Genomic DNA, 22,121 nt, shown 5'->3' on the forward strand with positions numbered 1-22,121 from the left:
TATTCAAGTGATATAATATTTAATAACGTGATGTATAAGGATTAAAATTTAAAATAACATACAATATATATATATATATATTTATTTATATATATATATATTTATTTATTTTTATGAATGATTGATATTTATTTTATTAATAAGAATCTTATTTGTGTTTTTCAAGTTTTTTATTTCTAAATATCATATTATTAAATATTATATTACTTAAATATGAATAAATATTAAAATTAATTATTAATAAATATTAATTTAATGAGAGGACACAAATTTTGTATTTTTAAAATTATAGAGATTAAATATCTTAATTTTAAATAAAAAGATCAAAATTATGGATTGATAAAAATAAAGAGATAAAAATATTATTTAACCTTTTTTTATTTTATTTTGATCCTCTCAAGTTTTAGTTTTTATAATTTTCTACTTTTTATGTTATTTTTATGTTAATATGATGATAAAGACGAAATTGAAAAAAAAATTTAAAAATTAATTTAAAAGGAACTAAAAGTGAAGACCTCTTAACTTACAAATTAAACGAAAAAGTAATTTATACCTAAAACTTTTACGAACATTGAACAAACTAAGGCAAGGGTAAACTAAATGGTTGAGTAACGTAATTTATAAGAAATGGGTAAAAATTCAGAGTGCTAATGGATTGCCAAATTAATTATTCCCAATTTTCTTGTGCCTCCAACACGGAGAGATAAGATTCTATTCCCACGCTTGAAAGAAACTCATTCTCTATTTCCTCCATGAAAATTTGTGTGAAGCCGAAATGTGAACAGTGTCTTGCATATAAGTTGAGAGAGGGTTATACGCAATAATCATTCCCTTTGAATATATAGCATGAGATATAAGGATGACACCTACTGTTTTAATGATTAATATATATTCATTCATATAAACAAAATATAGCTCTATTTACGACTATATAAGTATGACACAATGAATGAGGTTTTTGGTGTTAAGAATAAGGTTGAGCGTAGAGTGAAGCCAAGAATGACTTGCCGGCGGAATCAGATTCCATCTTAGTGATTGAATTAATTAACCCGGCAAGTTATCCTTGGCTGCATTTTCCTCTCTTCCTGCGCCTCTTGTTAATAACATTTCATGAGTAACGTAACATACAGCTAGCTACTTCATACTTACCTACCCTTTCTGATATGCATGAGAGACTCATCTCTATATTCATATATTTTTCCACCATGTTTTCCTTCTTTTTGTTTTTCTCTTTCATTTGATGCATCATATGATGTATATAAGATGATGCCGGCAATCTAGTTTCAGATCGTGTGCGTACAGCTGAGTATTTGATCCCCAGATGTGGAAAACTTGTAAAATATATATCATTTGAATTGTTAATAATTATATCATAATTAATATCTCTTGTTTTGTGTTTTCTCGTAGGGCTTGATTTTATAATTAATTACATTTCAGTTATATTTTACTAAACATCATTACATATTTTAAGAATAACTTAATAATTTATTATTTGTATTAAAATTTAAAATTTAGGGTTTTTTTTTTACTGAATAGAGATTGAAAAAAAACTACACTCCTTCACTTTTATTTTTATTTATTAAAATACATATTTTTTTATTAAACTTAATTTAAGCCGGTATCAAAGATACACTAAAACGTTGATTTAAAAGCTTTAATGAATAGATTATAATATATATTCACATATCTAAAGCGTAACTCTGATGAGGTCTGAAAATAGTTATGTTTCTATACGTATTGTTTAATCCAAAAAGGCTGCCAACTAATGGTGTGGGACAACATTTCATATTATTTCACTGTAAAGGCACCCGGAAAAAGACAACACGCATCAAAATAATGTCAAACTTTAAATCTCAACAGGTTATTTTAATTACAAATATTAGATAGACCTTCCGTGAGTCGGTATTAATTATATTTATCTCATTCTGATAACTTATACCGACTTTTCTTATATATCACGAAGTGTGTAAATATATATATTATAATTTTTTTTTTAAATTAGTAGTCTTGCAAATGAGCTTGTCTTCCTCTAAAATCTTCTTCTTTTTCTATAAGTATAGACAACATGTTGATGGTAATTTTATTTTAGTTAAATATAATTATAGTCATTAGAATATATAATAAAACTATTATATATAAAAAGGAATTAAATCGGATAATTGATTTGTTGAAACCGGATGGAAAAAAAAAAAAAAGGCGTGGATATGAATGAATATTTAATGTAGGATTGTGTTTGGTTTGAGGCATGCAAGCAAACACATGGAAGAGAAATGGGAAAAATAATAAAATTGCAGAATAGTTGTTGGTGTAGATGATTCATGAATGATCTGAGCGGAACGTGGCTTGTGATAAAGAGTTGGACGTTGCACGTGGCCCTTTTCATATGCGGATGTGGCTGTCTTCCATACAAATACAATCGGTGAGTCAGAGATGGATGATATGCATGCAAATGCAGCAGCTCTGAGACATGCATGCCTGAGTCTGACTCCAATATATACATATTATTATTATATCATATGTTTCTCTTTTCTTTTGCTATATATAGATATACACCATAACATAACATAAACCTTAATAAGCTTAAGGTCCTCTCATATCACAACAAGAGGCAGAAAGTAGAGTGCAGCCAAGGATGACTTGCCGGAGCAATAATTAAGCATTTTTATATATATTTCATATTTCATCTTCATGCTTACCGGCTACCGGCAAGTTGTTCTTGGCTACATTTTCCTTTCTTCTCCTACTGTGATGCTCTGCGGACTCCTTTCTTTCTATTTTCATATAAATACTCATTCCTTGTGTTTAATTTACTTCTTCTTTGCATCTGCATGGTTAACTTAACTATATCTGATATCTCTCATTATTATAAAGGTAGCTTTCCAGAGATAATGCAATGACTGAGACCTCCCCCTTGGATTAATTTATGTTTATGTTCCACTCTTAATTTCTTAGCTCCTTTCTCACTGTAGCAGAAAAATAAAACAATTATATATATACCTTCACACACACGCAGCAGACATATATTTATGCATCTTCTTTATTTTTTACACTCCTAATGTTATGTTTATTTTACAAAATTCTGTTTAGATAGATATCTATTTTTTGGAGCTAGGAAGAAATAATCCTATAAGTATAAGATTGAACGGATATATCTGTTAAGGAATCTTCCAAGAAATATATTTTTGTGAAAATTACGTTATTCTTACCTTTCTTTTTTTTATAACTTTCTTTTTCTATAAATTTATTTTTATGCCATTTATCTTATTCTATACTGTTTCTTTGTTTCTTTAATTTAATTTTTATGTACCATGAGAACTATATTTTTAAAATAATTAATTATTATAAAAATCAATACATTCTAATATAATTTAAAATTTTCTCTTCTCTTTTTTTTCTCTCGTGAAATTATACAAAAATATTATTCCGACTTAAAATTCTCATAGCACTTTTATTTTTTATTACATCATTTATATTTCTCCTTTTTGAAAAAAATACGACAATTTTTGAAAAAAATACTAGGATTTGGAGTAGTATGTAAAAGCTTTAGTGAGAGGTTTAGAATAATATGTAAACGATGATGATCTTGAAGTTTAATTGAAGTTTGGAATTCGGAGAAATTTGGAGTAGTATGCATCTAATCTAAAGTTCGAAATATAACATTATTGAAATGCAAATATAATCAAACTATTTTATGCTAATTTAAGATACACAAAGTATAAATTTTTGTATTGTCTTATATTATTTTAATTTATATTTATGTATTAATATAACTTATTATTATTCTCATGAAAATATAATCAAACTATATTTTATGCTAATTTAAGGTATCAAAAAAGCATAAATTTTTATATTGTCTTATTAATTTATCCCATACGTTAATATATATAATATTAAAATTACACTAAAAATAATGGAATGACAAACACCTTATACTACAACAAAAATCACTTTTCACTTTTAGTGACAATTATTATACTTTTTAATGGCAATATAAATGAGCAGCAAAATATTTAGTGACCATAAGATTTTGGCCGTGGCCGTGTATATGGAGTCGCTAAAAATATTAATGGCAATTATAAGAAGTGCTGGTAAAAGTTCATTTTATGGCCACTAAAAATCGAATATGTTTAACGGTAATACTAGTAATTATTTTTATGGCCACTAAAAAACCTTTAATGATAATATTAGTAGTTATTTAAATGCTCACTAAAAGTACTTTTTTAACTTTGATTACATTACTAACAGACCTTTATTATTACATCTGTAAATACTTATTTTATTGCTAAAAAAATTAATTTATTAGCAATTTTAATTGTTGTTGTAACTATTTAACAATACTATTTTTCTAGCAATATAAACAAATCTATAAAAAAATTAATTTATTAGCAATTTTAATTGTTGTTGTAACTATTTAACAATACTATTTTTCTAGCAATATAAACAAATCTATGAGTTGGTATAACAACGCTCCTTCAAATAAAGGTTATGCAACCAATAGGTACAACAAGTGCAAATTCTTTAAATTAAAGAATACAATACAACAACCAGAAAGTAAATTGTATCTAGAAAATTTATACTCTTAATTGAAGAGTACAGGTCCTTATAGATGTAATATTCTTCATTATGTGACAAAGTTTTACATTGAGTATACCTAATAAGTAATAACCATCTTTCACCTGCAAGGCACAAAGTAATAAGAATCACTTTATGAAAATATACTTTTATTATAAACAACTAGATTTCATAGTCCTAAAAATGTCATTTATAAGCTTAATATGTTTTAATCTCATTCCTATTGTTTGAGTAGAATACGACAAGATATTGATTTCATTAATGATTTTATCTTTGATAAGCGAGAATTTTAAAATTAACAAATAAATTAAAAAAACATCAAAAAAACATTTTAATGAGTACCTAATCAAAAATAAAAATTATTAGTTTTTTAAATAAAAAATCAAGTCTTTTCTTATAAAATGGAAAAAGGGCATAATTACATTAAAAGAAGATTATTCACTCAAAATATTTTGTTATGCAAGGAATGATATGTTGTTATGCTCGTTAAACTCACAATTTGTGAAAAATACTACAAAGGATTCTTTCATGCAAGTTTTTTAATAAGTTAATAAAGTGACATGATGAACAAAGGCAACCTAAGAAGTTGTGATATGAATGACATCTTGTCATGGGAAAACATTATAAAGTAATGATCAAATCCACAAGCTCTAAGTAGAAATAAAAAACTAACTGTTAGCAGGTAAGGTGTTGAGTGTTATGTGAGAGAAATTATCATCTTGTATCATTCTAACACCTTTACAGAGAGTATGATTATCGTTTTATATATAAGTATAAGTTGCCAAAGAAATAACAATCTAACTAACCATGATTGCTGGTCTAGCAAACTAACTAACCATGATTAGGATTAGCTAATCTAAAACTAACTAAGACAAATATAGGTATAGAGGAAAATAGAAAAGAAAAACTAATGAGAGAAGCGCCTTATTTATCCTAATACTAACCTGGAAGCATCTTTCAACTTCATTTAAGAGATCCTTACTAGCACCCTTGACTAGTATTGACCATCGAATTCTTGTAATACTTGAAATATAAATTGGATATCATACATCAAGTAATCGATGTTTAATAACTTTAAAGATTAAATTAATTGATATATTTCAAACTTTAATTTTTTGTAACATATCATTTTTCCTCTTTTAAAAGAATAATTTTTTTAACTATTACAAAACTATCCTTGACTACTTAATTACATATTAAGTTTAACAAATTTTAAGTTGGAAGACTTAGAAATAAACAAAACACTTTTAATCAAAATAATGTAACTAGCTAGGCTACTCATAACATTTAAAATAGAAGGGTAACAATCTTAGAATCTTTTTTGCAGCTTCTAGAGCATGCGAAATATGTTATGCTCCAACTAATGCTTGTTTTTGAAACCAAAATTTTCTGTTTGTTTGCCTCTAGAGCAATAGCAACACGATTGTGCAGAAAAATTTTTAAATTCCAAAAAGCTCTTTGGTGAGATCATATGCAACAATCATAACAAAAGGGAACTAGTGAATAGTTAAAATTTTTCCAATACAGTTTTAAATCTGTTTCTTTGTTAATTGGGATGTGGTTAAAGTGCTTTGTAAGTATGAAGGGATGCCCAGTGATGTGTTTTATGTAGATTTAAGGGAGTTAGGAGTTGAGGTATAATTTTTTTCTTCTACCTGTGAGAGGGTGCTCTACGGTTATTATATAACTGGTTTGTAATTTTTTTAACACCTTTTAGGCACAACTTGTGTTGTGATTGTCTCTTAATAATATTGTCATTAAAGAGGCACAATCTGTAGTATTCTTAAACTAGATATTTTAGTATATTCTAGTGTCATAACCTTGAGATCAAATGAAGAACTATAAATTAAAGAGAATAAGAAAAAACAAATTCACCTTTTTGCACTCCATCTTGAAAACAAGATATCTGTCTTGTGTTAGCTCTGGTTCACGAGATATAAGTCTTGAAATCTAAGAAGGGCTCAGTTGATAATAAAAACATAGATTATTCAACATTAATTGAGAGATAAAGACAATGCAGAACCTTCAGATAAATAACAGAGTATATGAGAGCCTCCAATCTTCTCCTTGCAAACTTGAAACACGATTACTTCAGGGTCTTGGGCTATCCACCACACCATGGGAATTCTAACCCCATTTAAGCCATTTTCTAATATGAACTTGAAATCATCTTTAGTGATGTATGTATTCCAATGATCCTGCATGCCACCATAGCTCTATATTATTCAATTAAATTTTTTTTAAAACGTTGCTCCTTGTTATGTTTTAAAGCATTTTATTTTTCTCTCATGATTTTAGGAGCTTTATTTGGTCCATAACCATTTGTAATTTGCTTGTCAAAACATTCATTTTCAAGACTGATGGGTCACTATCATCCCAACTGGATCCTTCATAATTTGCAAGCACCAGAGTTATTAAGAGTTTAAAAACATTACTACCTAACATAATCTATAGCAACTTTGAAGGTTTAAGATCATCATAATCATTATTGTGTGATCAATTAATAAAACAAATGAGGCTAAAATATGAAGAAGAAAAAATAGATCATTTGGTGCTTTGATGCGAACCCTGTTTTGGACATCATCACTCCTCGAAATCTCAACTATTCCTTCATCTTAATTTGTCAATCTCACAAATTGCTTACTAGAAACTCTAAAATTGAAGGTCACTTCATTGAACCTCCATAACAGCATTGTTGATGGTTCCAAAAAAAATGCCACTAAATATATAAAATTGTAAATGTGTAGCAAAACTATGCAGGAATTGTGCTATTAGAAACAGACGCAAGCATTGTCTAATAATTATGCAATATTTGAATTGTGTTATCTTTAAAATAATTAACACGTAAAACATTAGAGGATGAATGAAATATATTCAAGAGAAAAATATATAAAATCCTAAGATTTGAATAATTTATCAAATAGAAGATTCTGATAAAGTCATTCAGAGAGATTGTTACGAGAGAGATAAGATAACAAAACCTAAAATTACCTATTTGAGATTTCTCAATTGATCAACTGAGTAACCTTGTGAGCCATTGTTGTGAGAAATTGAGTGATTGAGTGAACGATTAAGATGATGGAGAAATTTTTTTGAGAGGGTGAAATGTTTGAATTTTTTCCCCCTGAGAAGCATAGAATGAAAATAGTGAGGGTGAGATGAGTGAGAGAAAAATGACTTAAAATACCATGAATGATATGGTTTTATTTGAAAATAACATTTTATTTTACTGTCAATTCTTATAATAGTTATTAATAAAATATTTTTTAACAGCAATTATAAAATAGTCACAAATGATTTTTATTAAAAAACAAAAGCCAATAATTAACTTATATTGCCACTAAATATTCGTCATTAAAAATATATTTTCACGTAGTGTTATAACGTCGACCCACTTAAAAATTATTTTTATTCACACTATAATATATATATATATATATATATATATTATTAAATAATATTATATTTTTTGTATACAGTGATAAATAATATTATATATATATATATATGTGCAATTTTTTTTAATTTATAAAGTGTAGTGACACTTTTTGTATTGTAACAAATCCAGTCATGGTTTTATTACAATTTGATTATTAATGAAGTGTAAATTAGTGTCGTTTCGGGTTTTATCATTGGTCTGCATTTATGATTTTAGTCTATTAATATGATTTCCTATGCCTAAAAGATCCTCGACTTTTGAAAAAAAAAACCCACTTTTGTTGTCATAATATTTTATGGATATGACAAGTATAAAAAATATTAAATTACATAAGTAATTTATTTGATTCACATAAACATAAATCAATCTCTCTACACACAAGATATTAAAAACTAATAATTTTGATGTAAATTAAAGACTATTAATTTTGATTTACATCAATATTAATCAATCTCCCCACGCCCACACCCAAACACTTTCTTGTTGTTAATATTTTATAGATATAATAATTTGATTTACATCGATATAAATCTATCTCTCCACACGCATAATAATTTTGATTTACATCAGGATTCAGGATACACTTGGAGCATGAAATGAGCATGAAATCAAATAAGTAAACACTCCATGTTCATGGCCTTAACTTGCATCTCAAAAATATTCTTAATTCTTCAAGATAAATACTTCCTGCAACCAGCAGCTTTTTACCTTAAGCCAGCTCAAAGGCCTGTCTACAAGGAGTGTTTGGGCTGAAACCCACAAAAATAACTTGGTTGCAAGGTAAATTAAAAACATTTGAAGCAATGAAGAATCCAACAAGTTCACTAAAAATGGCCTTGGATCCTACACAATTCACATCGGTATACCTCAAAGTATTATTACAAACAGAACACCTAGTCTTTAGTAGTGTCAATGTCAAATGCACTTTTTTAACATTTGATCAGCCCAAAAGTCTATATATGAAAAGTGTCCTAGCCAAAACCTTCGAAGATAATTTAATTGTAAGGTAAATTAAATACACCCTAAATACGGAAACAAGTAAATATTTTCCTAAAAGACCTTTGGTCCAGCACAATTCCTCTCAGGACTATCAAGCATGTATTTAAATTTTTTTAAAGATATGTAAAACGTAAAAGTCTGGTTGTACAAAAAAAAAAAGAAGTGCTTACCTTAATCGTCATAAAATCCAATCTAGCTAATCCTGTTTCTAGAAGAGTTGCTATTTGAGTTAAATAATGATAGCCTTTTTCTTTGACTACATCCAGAAAAGAGATTTTGAAATGCTGAAATTAATGGATTCTCAACAAATCAACAAGTTACGTGCAAAGACATGAAAAAAGGAAAAGCAAATTCTTGTTTAGGCAAGATAAAGGGAAGGAATCAGCAATGTGCTTAGACTGATATAGTGTGTGAGAATGAATGACACGTACACAAGGACCAAGGAATGTTAACCTCTATATGCCCATACTCAGACGGAATTTAAACCAATTAAACTCAAAAATCTAATCTCAGTAGCCAAATTTGTGAGAATAAATTCTCATTGACAATGCCAAATCACAAATATGACTGCATTAATTCCTTACTTATATTCTATTCCCACAAGCCACAACAGTAAATTAATCAACGCACACAGTTTTAGCTAGCAAGTCAACTTTTTGCTTGATTCCAAACAATAATTCAGTTTTGGAAAATGTCATAGCACGTGTGTAGTTTTGCAAATTGCAAGATTTTTTTAGAGGACTATACTTGATTATTTTCCTTTAATATCAGCATCCTTTGAGTTTGATCTACCTTTTCTACTTGCTTATAAATTGGACAGCATGACACTCAAGATTATTACACAAGTGAAATGTGAGTGTTGAGAAAGTGAATGTAGTTTTTGCTGTCAAGTGTCTTGCATGAAGGTAAAGAGAGTATAGTTGAGCCGGGATGGCTTGCCGGCATATGCATTAAAGCAAAGATCTCCTATGTGGGTGTTGCTGGTGGCCATCCTGGCTCATGTTTGCTCTCTTTACTCGCACGTGAGGCTTTGGAAAGAGCTAGCTTCAAGTATCATATCATGTTGCAAGTATCATATCATGGTGCTTCTTTTTAAGTGTATCATTTTTGCAATGCTAGTGAGTAATCATGCATGAACCGTATAACTTGATTTTCATCAACTTTATTTATCACTATTTTCTCTATCTAAGTTCAATGCTATTCGTACTAATAACTTAATAAATATATTCGGTATTTAATTTATTTGAATTCGTTACTGATGGGTAAAGAACCAGGTTTTCCTGCAAAAAGTTTCAAGTGTCTTTTTCATATTGCTTAATCGAAGCATACAGATGATTCAGTTTGGTTGCTGGAATCTGCTAGCTTTGTATTTCGTTCGTAATGGGATACATAAACAATAAATATTATAGCCAGTATAAACATAGTGTGATTGAATCAATGGTAAATTGGTTTTTCACAAAAGGAGGGGGAATCATTTCATGATAATTGCTGAAGGTGGTGAATATTGTTGACAAGGGCACAATCAAAGCTCAGTTTTTTTTTTTTTTTTTTAAAACAGTGAAATATTCACATTGTTAAATTTTCTTTTCTGTGAAGTGTCCACCAAGATTTTACCTATGTTAGATCAATCTTTATTGTGAAAGTGTCAGTCTGGAGGGTAGGTGGTGCGTATGGTTTAGTTTTTATTTTTTCAAAAATTAAACTAAACCAAATTGAATTACTTTTATTGGTCGGTTTATAATTCAAACAGTTTTATTATTTAATGAAAGTGTTATTATTTTTGGTGAACTATTTCTAAATTGGTTTCAAACCTATTTGATTGAAACCAGTACATAACAAAACTAGTTTTAAATTGGCCTTAGAATTGGTTTTGATTTTATTTTTCAGAATTGGTTTTGATTTTATTTTTCATTTTCAAATTAACAGATAAATCACCAAAGTTTTGATTAAGGATATCTTTTATGGACAAATGCTAGGAATTAGTATGTCATATTAATTGAAAAGATTCGAACACACCACTCTTACGTCTGTCCTCTCAAACCACATACTTTATCGCCTTGATTACGAAAAAATTTTAGTTCGAACTTCTGAAAAGAAAAAAAATATATATATAATTCAAAAATAAATCTTGTTAAAAATAATCGATCACACTCTAATAATAGAGATTAGTAACTGAAATACTTATACACAATTTTTTATATATAATAATAGTGATTAATGACTGAAAAATACTTGCACAAAAAAATGTTTAACCAATAACATAGTACAAGGAAAATTCGTATACACCGAAACCTTTTGTACTAACAAGCGGTGCTGAAAAATTACACTGATTCTACGATGGTTTTAAATTTAAAATGGTGACCGAACAAATACGGATAAAATAAGTGTAATTCATAATTAATTTCACTTTTAATAAAAAAAATTAATTAGATGATATTAAATTTATAAATATGTGTGAATCTTTTGAGCCGAATTGAATTTTACTGAAATTATATCCTGAAAAATTAGGATTATCATATTTATTATAAATTATATCTTTGATATTTGATGTAAAGTGCTGATTAAAATGAATTTCATTAAAAAATCTAGCACTACTTATTGGGACAAAAAATCTAATACAAATGTATATAACCTGGAACAATTTTATTTTCGAAAATGAAAAACAGTCCCAAATAGGAAGAACGAATCAGGCGTGGTGGTGGTAAATTTAATTTCTTCAAATTTTGTTGCTAAATTTTCCACAATATTTATGGAGATGTCTTTATTTTATAAGTCAATTTTTAAGGTTAATTTATACTCATTTTACTTTTTTAAGATAGTAATAAAATTTTAAATTTTTTATAATAATTATTGATGTACATATTTCCCTACTATTAATTATAGGATCATAAATGTTAGGCTTTCAATACGAGGAGATTGTGTTACAAAAATATTATAATAAAAATTACGAATGATAGTATATAATGTAAACAATTGTGATACCATTTACTTTCATAAAATGTATCAAAATTTATTTTTATAATTGTTGGGCTTATTATATCACACACTATTTAGTTGTCATATGATCAAACACAAATGTTTACTTCTTAATATGAGGGTAGTGTGTTAGAAAAATATTATTATCTCTAGTCTTAATTATAAACAATAAATTAAAAAAATAGTTCTTATTATAACTAATGATGAGTAGTTTTCAAAGTTATTTAGAATTAAACTTTCTTCGTACCCTTAATTTTAAAAGTAAATAATTTAATTATTTTTCTTTGTAACACCTCTCGAATTTGACATCTAAGTGACTTCACTACACGACCCTTTACATAGTGACACTTCATACAATTCACATTGGTCAGCACCTTTTGTGAGTAGCCTTTTTGAGAAATCTGACTGCCATTTGGATTATTGTTAAGTCTCAATTATGTTTCTTTTTGGACAAGACTTATTCAACAATTCCACTCATCCTTTGCACCATTGCAAGATAATTGTTCTCTTTTTGATTTATTTTTTATGCAAATATAGCTAACCCAGAATGTAGCTAACAATACCTTAATACACCTCATTTTTGTGCAGGTATTGAGCTAGAGAATTGAGGATAGAAGATCCTTTCGATTGGAAATCTAAGAAGCTAAGGAGCAGAGAAGAGTGACTGCGTCGGGCGCCACATTACCCGCGCTGGGCGTGATCGAGACATAGAGTACTTGAAACTCTCTGGAAGACATTGCGCTGGGCGTAAAAGGAATTGTGTCGGACATGTACTGAGGCAGGAAGTGCTTAACTTCCCTGGAAGGCCTGCGCCGGGCGCGAAAACTTATGCGTCCGGCGCGTAACCCTAACCTAACTCCCCAAGCTCGTATTTGAAGACATTTTCGGGGGTTTCTCTCCTCATTCACACATTGGACGCGCTTTAGGAGCTGTGGAAGGGATTCCCGGAGCTTGGAGTCGTTCGTGTGTGGGTCTTTCCTTCAGTTTCTTCATTCTCCCTTCATCTCTATTTTGTATTTATCCTCATTGTTTTGAGTGGTTCTACCCATTTTTTGTGGGGTTGGGTGTAACCAACGTATTCTATTGTAATCCTTACGTTTTCAATGACATATATATATATATATATATATATATATATATATATATATATGTTGTTCATTTATTGTTGTGTATGTTTCTATTCTTAATGTTTGCTTTGGATTGATTCTCCTTGCATGATATAGGTTCCATTGGGTATTGGAAAATAACCATTGAAACTAGCTCTGAAACAAATGCCTAGTGGGAAATGTATCTAGGAATGGAGTTTGGCCATTAGTAGTCTTAAACCCTAGCCCGTAATGTGGGTGTAGATATTGGGTACTCAAGGGATTGATATTCAATATCCGCACCTAGGCTCTTGCTCTAAGGGATTAGGTTTGAGTAAACTTATGGGTTGACTAAGCAATGTATGTAACAAGAGATTAAGGATTCATTAGTGTAACGTTTAGTGAAATCTGACCCAACAATCTCACACAAACCATAATACCATTTCTACCCTTTTCCACACTAAAACCAATATTTTATAGTTTTAACATTCCAGTAGTCATGCTCTTCAATTCACATTCATATTGCAAATTACAAATTAGAATTATTCTTTAGTCACGAATAGTCAATAAATACTTATGCTACCTTCTAATCCCTGTGGATACGATAATTTTACTACTTGAAAGGCTGGTATACTTGTCGTGTTTGAGACCGTTGATAGAATTAAACTGATTTACAATTATAACAAAAGTGTTTCAACAGAAATCTCAACAAGTTTTTGGCGCCGTTGCCGGGGATTAGCAAGGCAATTTAGTATTTATAGCTATTTGTGACTTGTTCTTTTGTTGTTATTTTTATTTTTATGTTAGCAATGAATTGTTGGAGCTAACTTGTGTACTCTAGTCCTCTGGTTTCTCTTGTATGCAAGGTACTATTGAACCAAATTGACCAATCCCTCTGAGCAGTTGTTGAGCAATCCTGAGATTGAGCACAGGGCAAGGAAGAACCATAGCAACAGGAGGAGAAGGAGAATTAGAGCAATTCAAGTTGGTCACTATCAGGCTCGGGACAGTAAATAAGCGCTTCCTAGGAGGCAACCCAGAGATCTGAACTTTGTTTATGTGTTTCTCATCTCATTCATGTTTTAGATTTCATTGTTAATGTTTGTTATGCATAGTTGTTTTGTGTGGTATATGTTGTTTTGTGTTAATTGTTAATTGTTAGAATCATGCTTGAGTGGGTAAATATAGGGTATATATTGTTTGGAGTGTGAGGAATGAGGTAACTATGGTTCTGGGTGGTGATAAGGCCTTCTCTTAAAGAAAATTTAGGCAAATTGACCACTACCACGCCGGGCGCGCTTAATTTACGCCCGGTGCGATATCAGATTTGGAACCTCGTTGATTTTTACTGATACAAAGCCCGGCGCATCTGTTCTGCGCCCGGCGCATAACATTCTTGAAACCCAGTATTTAGCTATTTTCAATCATGTTTCTTTATGTTCTGTTTGTGTTGCATTGTCATAATCCATTTCTGTGTGCATGCATGTTGTGCTTAATTTTGGTCTAAGGATATTCTCCATTTTTGCTATATTTGATTGGTCATCACTGTGTATAATTTTTGTGCTCACCATGTTCTTTCATGATTACACTCTGCAACCACTTCTGGTTACCAGGACTTTCAGGCATATACTGGTTGGCCTGGGGACCAGGCTCCTAAGTTTGGGGGAGTGGAGTTGCTGATGCTGATGGAGTTAATGATGGTGGAGCAACTGTTGATAATGATGACCAGACCCCATAGATAGAAGCGGATGGAGCCTACCTTAGTTTACCTTTGTTTATTGCAATCTATTTTTCTGTCTTTTATTTTCAGTATTTTAACTATTTTTATATCTAGTTTCTGTTTGGTGATTACTCTGTTGGTTCCCTTTTTGTGAATATTCTGCTTTAGCACGGTTTTAATCTTATTGATACTTGCTTTGCTTGTGGTCGATTCTGGATTGTGGTTTGCTTGATGTTTGTGGTGCGTATACCGTAGACATTTTCAAGTCATGTTAGATCTTTAGTTCATGACTAGTTGCATACGGGTTTCAATGTTGATCATAGAACTGAGTTGAGTCTGATAATTTGTGGATGCATAGCCGGGTGAGGTTTGAGCCTAAATTCTGATGAGTGAACTACGCTTAAGTCGCATGATAGACTTTGCTTGAGTTTCCCTGGTAATTTGCTTATGTTGTGCATTTATATGATCAAGGCATTCATACTTCCTTATTTTGTTAACCATCTAAGCCAAAAGCCATATCCACTTTTCACCTGACCCATAGTTTCCTAAGCCTAAACACCACACCTCCCAATTATCCCAAATTGTGAAAAAAAATTAACCATAACCTTTGTTTTGGTTAAGAGAGCAAATTGATTACATCAAACAAGTTTGGGGGAATTGAAGAATGGGGAATTTTGGGAAGAAGAAAGTATGTGGTCAGCCATTACAAAATATATATATATAAAAAAAAGCAAAACAAAAGCAAAAATATTAAGATGCAAGAGTGTAAATATGCATCACATAAAGGCTAATGGCTTGGATCCGGTTAAGGGCATATGCTGAATTGTTGTATTGGGGTATGGAGAGGGATATCATTGTAGAAATCTCAATTGCTCTCTTAAGCCATAGCAACTTGAATCCTTGAAAAATCATAAGATTGCTACTGCTTTACCCAGATTTCCCTAATAAAGACCTTGTGATAAGTGCCTGCATTTGTTTTACCATTGGTTTCATTTGGAAACGAAGAGCAAAGTTGAATCATGTGGCGTGAGTAGTAGATTTGAGAGAAACACTCACCCTGATACACTAGTGTGCATAGAGAGAAACACTTTCCTAGTGAGGATGCATTCACAGATAGTCATTAACTTCTCTCAGCTCTTTGATCTCTTTTGAAACCTTTGTTTGCACCTTGTCATGTTCTATTGTAATAATTGTGACTGAAAGTTCATCTAAGGTTCATGCTTGCGAAAAGAAAATACAAGTGAACTAGGATGTAGAATTTGACACACATGCATTGCTTGTTATCTGCTAGATTAATTACCTATTGCTTGAGGACAAGCAAGGTTCTAAGTTTGGGGGAGTTGTTAAGTCTCAATTATGCTTCTTTTTGGACAAGACTTATTCAACAATTCCACTCATCCTTTGCACCATTGCAAGATAATTGTTCTCTTTTTGATTTATTTTTTGTGCAGATATAGCTAACCCAGAATGTAGCTAACAATACCTTAATACACCTCATTTTTGTGCAGGTATTGAGCTAGAGAATTGAGGATAGAAGATCCTTTGGATTGGAAATCTAAGAAGCTAAGGGGCAGAGAAGAGTGACTGCGCCGGGCACCACATTACCCGCGTCGGGCGTGATTGAGACATAGAGTACCAGAAACTCTCTGGAAGACATTGCACCGGGCGGAAAAGGAATTGCGTCGAGCATGTACTGAGGCAGGAAGTGCTTAACTTCCCTGGAAGGCCTGCGTCGGGCGCGAAGACTTATGCGTCGGGCGCGTAACCCTAATCTGACTCTCCATGCTCGTATTTGAAGATATTTTCGGGGGTTTCTCTCCTCATTCACAAATTGGGCGCATTTTAGGAGCTGTGGAAGGGATTCCCGGAGCTTGGAGCCGTTCGTGTGTGGGTCTTTCCTTCGGTTTCTTCATTCTCCCTTCATCTCTATTTTGAATTTACCCTCATTGTTTTGAGTGGTTCTACCCATTTTTTGTGGGGTTAGATGTAACCAACGTATTCTATTGTAATCCTTACGTTTTCAATGATATATATATATATATATATATATATATATATATGTTGTTCATTTATTGTTGTGTATGTTTCTATTCTTAATGCTTGCTTTGGATTAATGATTCTCCTTGCATGATATAGGTTCCATTGGGTATTGGAAAATAACCATTGAAACTAGCTCTGAAACAAATGCCTAGTGGGAAATGTATCTAGGAATGGAGCTTGGCCATTAGTAGTCTTAAACCCTAGCCCGTAATGCGGGTGTAGATATTGGGTACTCAAGGGATTGATATTCAATATCCGCACCTAGGCTCTTGCTCTAAGGGATTAGGTTTGAGTAAACTTATGGGTTGACTAAGCAATATATGTAACAAGAGATTAAGGATTCATTAGTGTAACGTTTGGTGAAATCTGACCCCACAATCCCAGACAAACCATAATACCATTTCTACCCTTTTCCACACTAAAACCAATATTTTATAGTTTTAACATTCTAGTAGTCATGCTCTTCAATTCACATTCATATGATAAACTACAAATTGGAATTATTCTTTAGTCACGAATAGTCAATAAATGCTTATGTTACCTTCTAATCCCTGTGGATACGATAATTTTACTACTTGAACGGCCGGTATACTTGCCGTGTTTGAGACCGTTGATAGAATTAAACTGATTTACAATTATAACAAAAGTGTTTCAACAGAAATCTCAACAATTATCGACTATCCTTACAAATCAACACAAGACCTTCAACATACTTTTTCTTCACTTAAACTGTTTCTAGAAAATTTCTCAAAAGGCCACTCACTCCAAGTCAAGCACGCGCACTTAATTGTAGAATTCTTAAGTAATGAACTATTGAAAAGTAGATCTATCTTATTTATATAAGTAGTACAAATTAATTTCTTTATAAGTGTATAATTTCATACTTATACAAATTTTTAGATCGATCTCATTTTTGTGTATCTAAACGGTTACATACTTGATTTTAATGATTTGTCTTATGTTATTTATAGTTATGACAAAAAGTAGTATGATAAAAATTATAGTGAATTAAATTCAATTCATTTTCGTGAGATGGTATTAATATTTACTTTAAGAAGTGTTGTTGGACTTAAAATATTATCCATCATCGAGCACTATTGAATCACACACAAATGTTCAGTCATTAACATGAGGAAAGTGCATAAAAAAAATATTATGAAATATTAGAATGATAGTACATATTGTAAAAAAAATATTTACACAAGATCTTGCCTTATGGCCCCGAAAACATTTGTGATACCATCTATTTTTATAAGGTGATATTAGAATTTATCCTAATAATTGCTAACTTGTTAAATTTATTGTCTCACCCACTGTTTAGTGTTATAGGATCAAATGTAAATGTTTAGTCTTCAACATGAGGATGATGTGTTATAAAAATATTATGAAGAATTTAGAAATAATAGTATATATTGTAAAAATATATGCAAGGCCTTGCCTTATTGCATGGAAACAATTTTGATACTATCTACTTTGTAAGATGTCTTATTGTTGGACCTATAAATGTTCAATTCTTGATGTGAAGAAGGTTTGTTGGAAAAATATGGAATGATAGAATATGTTGTAAAAATATTTACAAGACCTTGACTTTGGTCACACACACACAAAGTAACACAACACCATATCCTTACAAAGAGATATTCAACTCTCAACACAACCACCTCAACACTAAAAAGCATGCAACTTAACTTTCATTCTACTCACAACTTTTGATAATTCAATCATCAATATACATGATCCTAGAACAATGTATAAAGAACTATCATCATATACCAACATACAACATGTGAGAAATTCAACTATTATATACATGTTCAACACTTAGTCAAGAAATCAAAATATTTTCATTAGGCAACCTATGTCTAACACCATTCTCTTTGCGTCTGACGTTATCGAGGTAGAGAGCCTCTAACTCAGTCACACCTAATGCGAAATTACCCAAGCCTGACTTGAATGAGGTAGAAAGGCGCTGGTTCAATCACATCTAATGTGGCCAAAATCCACATCCAACCTCATTCAGGTAGAAAGTCTCCACCTAACTCATGCCCAACGTTAGAGCCGTCAAAGTGGGCTGGGGCCCGTGGGCCAACCCGGCCCACCTTGAAAATGGGTCAGGTCGGGCTAAAAAAATTAAAGTTTTATAGTAGGTGGGTATATCTCAACCAGGTCCACTTTAACCCGGCTCACCCGGGCTGAACCCGTGGTGGACCGGGTAGCCCACCAACCCACCAATTTTTTTTTGCAATAAAAATTTAAGTATGATTTGTAGTTAATTTTATATGATGGGATATTGAAAATTTTTATTTTGGACTTTTATCATGATTTGTATTTAATTTTGTATGATGAGTTATGACTTATGACTATTAATGATGCTAATTTTATGACTATTATGTTAATTTATAATTAATTTAAAATTTTGAATTTTGTTGATAATTTTTTTTAAAATTTTTTGTGGGCTGGTGGGCTGGCTCGTATAACCCACCAACCCGTGGTGGGCCAGGCTGGGCCAATTTTTTTTTGAAAAAATCAAAAGTGAGTCAGGTAGGGTTGACTCATTTTTAAAGTGGGTCAAGGTGGGCCGGTCCACATGGGCCAGGCTGGCCTGTTTTGACAACTCTACCCAACGTTACTTCATTAGCACCCAACATCATTCCACTAGCGCTTGATGACATTTAGGCAAAGAGTCTCTATTTTAATAATGTATGATGCCACTTAACTGAGGCCTCGCGTCACCAAGTTAAATTAACGACATCCATACTTGGCACTATTCAACTCACGTCTGATGTGACCAAGTTAGAAAGTTCCAAAAGGAAATTCACACTCAACACCATTCAACTCACGTTTGGCATGACCAAGTCAAAAAAACTCTCCTTTAACTCACTCCTGACACCCCCAATATCACGCTCAACATCAGTGAAGCAAAGAGCCTATGGCCTATATCACACTCGATGCCGTGAATCTATACCCAGTGCAATGATGAATTCTACACTTGACAGATTCATGAATTTGGCTCATCTATACCTAAAACTTAGGAAATTCAAGCATGCAATGCACCAATTCATATATGCACATCATAGACACCACAATTCCAACCATAAATACAACATGCAACCCATAGTTACTTAGAATCATGAATCTCACCTTAATATACCACTAGAACACAAAACCTCCACTCCCAACATTTCAATCTCGAAAATAATTCAACATAGATGCACCCATTAGAAAATATTTCAACAACTAACCAAAGAGTTGGGATTTGGCTTCCTTTACCTCTAATCACTAAGAAAGAGAAAGAAGGAAGAACAATGAATCACTCCAAGCTAACTCTGCACCAACACCATACCCACTCCGATTCTTAGCTTTGAGGTTTGAATCACAAATATAACTACACAATCTCACTCTTTAGAAGGCTTAGAAGAAGAGGGAAGAATCTTGACTCCAAAGCTCTTTTCTTTAGCTTTTCTCTAACTTTCTTAAGAAACTGAACTTATGAAGTCCACTTCTTAAAAAAGGTCTTATATATCTTTTCTCAATAGGTCAAATTTGACCTCTATTCAAAGAAACTCCAAAAAGATTAAAACTCATGAAAATTCTTAAATTCCTAAGGTTTCTCAACAAGTAAACAGATAAACAATAAATCAAATACAACACATAATTTTATAAAACTAACAATTATTAATAATACATAATGTTACAATATCAATGATTTTCATAAAATAGTATTAAACTTTATTTTAACAATTGTTGTTAAGTATATTGTATCACCCATTATCAAACAATATTCAATTATTTACAAATGTTTAATTCTCAACATGGACAATATTATTATAAAAAAATCTCTTTTACTCATAAATATCATAAATCATTCTCGATAACTTTTAAAATATTATTATAAAAATACATATTTTTTGTTATAATGTTTTATTATCATATGATAATATAAAACAGTATTTATAATATTGTAAATATATTCATTAAATTTTAAAAATTAAAGACATAAAATGTAAAAGCCGTGTTATACTAAAAAAACAAAAAAGCATATGCTTACCTAATAATTTTTTATCGTCATAAAATGTTATCCAATCTTGTTTGGAGAAACAAGATATTCTTTTTCTTTGACTATATCCAGAGAAAGAGACTTTGAAATGCGGAAATGGATTCTCGACAAACAAGAACAGGTTAAATGCAAAATTCATGTGCTATCCTTTCTCCTATTTACAGCTCAAAGCAAAGGAAAAAAGCAAAAGCAGATTCTTCTTTAGCAAAGAAAAAGAAAAGTATTCGTACAATGTGAGGCGTATTCCAGTTTTATTATCATTGTTTCTGTTTCTGATTATACCAATTTTTATTTTCATATTCTACCGGTATGAAATTTATGTATTCATTTCTGTTTTTTTCATTTTACATCTATTTTAAAAATTAATTAAATATTTTAAAAATACATATTAAAAATAAAAATTTTAACATAAAATATTAATTATAAAATTATATTAATTAAATTTTATTAAACATAAATTTAAAATAAAATAAAAATTACATAAATATCAAATAATCTTTTTAAAAAAATAAACTTTACAAAAATTTAAAATAAATATAAATACATATATTAGTATATATATATATATATATATCCTATTTTCATACTCGATTTAATAAATTAAATATTATTTATATTTGTATTCATGATCAAACATGAAATTTTTTACTAAGGTCAAGTTAAATTTAAATATGAGTTAATCACCTATACAGTGTAAAAAAAATTTACATTGACAACCAATTATATATTTTAATTGTATCATGTCACTATTAAAAATAAATGTGTTTACAATGGTATGACACAATTAAAAGATATAATTAATTATCAGTATAAAAAAAAACTTTACACTGACAATGCATAAATGATTAACTCTTCAAATATTACTTATAAGTAATCAAATACTTGTCAACCATAAAATTGTGACTATATATGAGAATGATACGTGCATAAAAGAGCTATGATATATATCAAAGGAATGTCAAACTCTATACCCAGACTGATACGGAAACAAATCAAAGTCAAAACGTATCTGATTACCTAAAATTTGTGAGAACAAATTCTCATTGACAATGCCAAATCACAAACATGGGGCAGCCACTACTACTCTCTAGCTATTCTATTCCCACAACAGTAAATTAATCAACGCACACAGTATCTGGAAGTCAACTTTTGCTTGATTCCTGTAACGACTCACCCTAGGCCGTCACATCAATAACCAACCAAAATAAAATAATATAAAATAAAGAAAATAGA

At 30.6% G+C, this 22,121-nt stretch overlaps 1 long non-coding RNA gene across 1 annotated transcript; it reads right to left on the minus strand.

Moving 5' to 3' along the window:
* Nucleotides 1-2,412: 2,412 nt before the first annotated feature.
* On the minus strand, nt 2,413-7,724 carry LOC145958431 (uncharacterized). Its single transcript, XR_014434214.1, has 3 exons — nt 7,564-7,724; nt 6,448-6,770; nt 2,413-4,676 (listed from the first exon to the last, which is right to left on the minus strand). It is a non-coding gene; the product is annotated as an uncharacterized LOC145958431 (long non-coding RNA).
* Between the last annotated feature and the right edge of the window lie 14,397 nt (nt 7,725-22,121).

This window comes from Cajanus cajan, chromosome 5 (assembly GCF_000230855.2).
Source record: "Cajanus cajan strain Asha chromosome 5, NIPB_CcT2T_4, whole genome shotgun sequence".
Classification (NCBI taxonomy): Eukaryota; Viridiplantae; Streptophyta; class Magnoliopsida; order Fabales; family Fabaceae; genus Cajanus; species Cajanus cajan.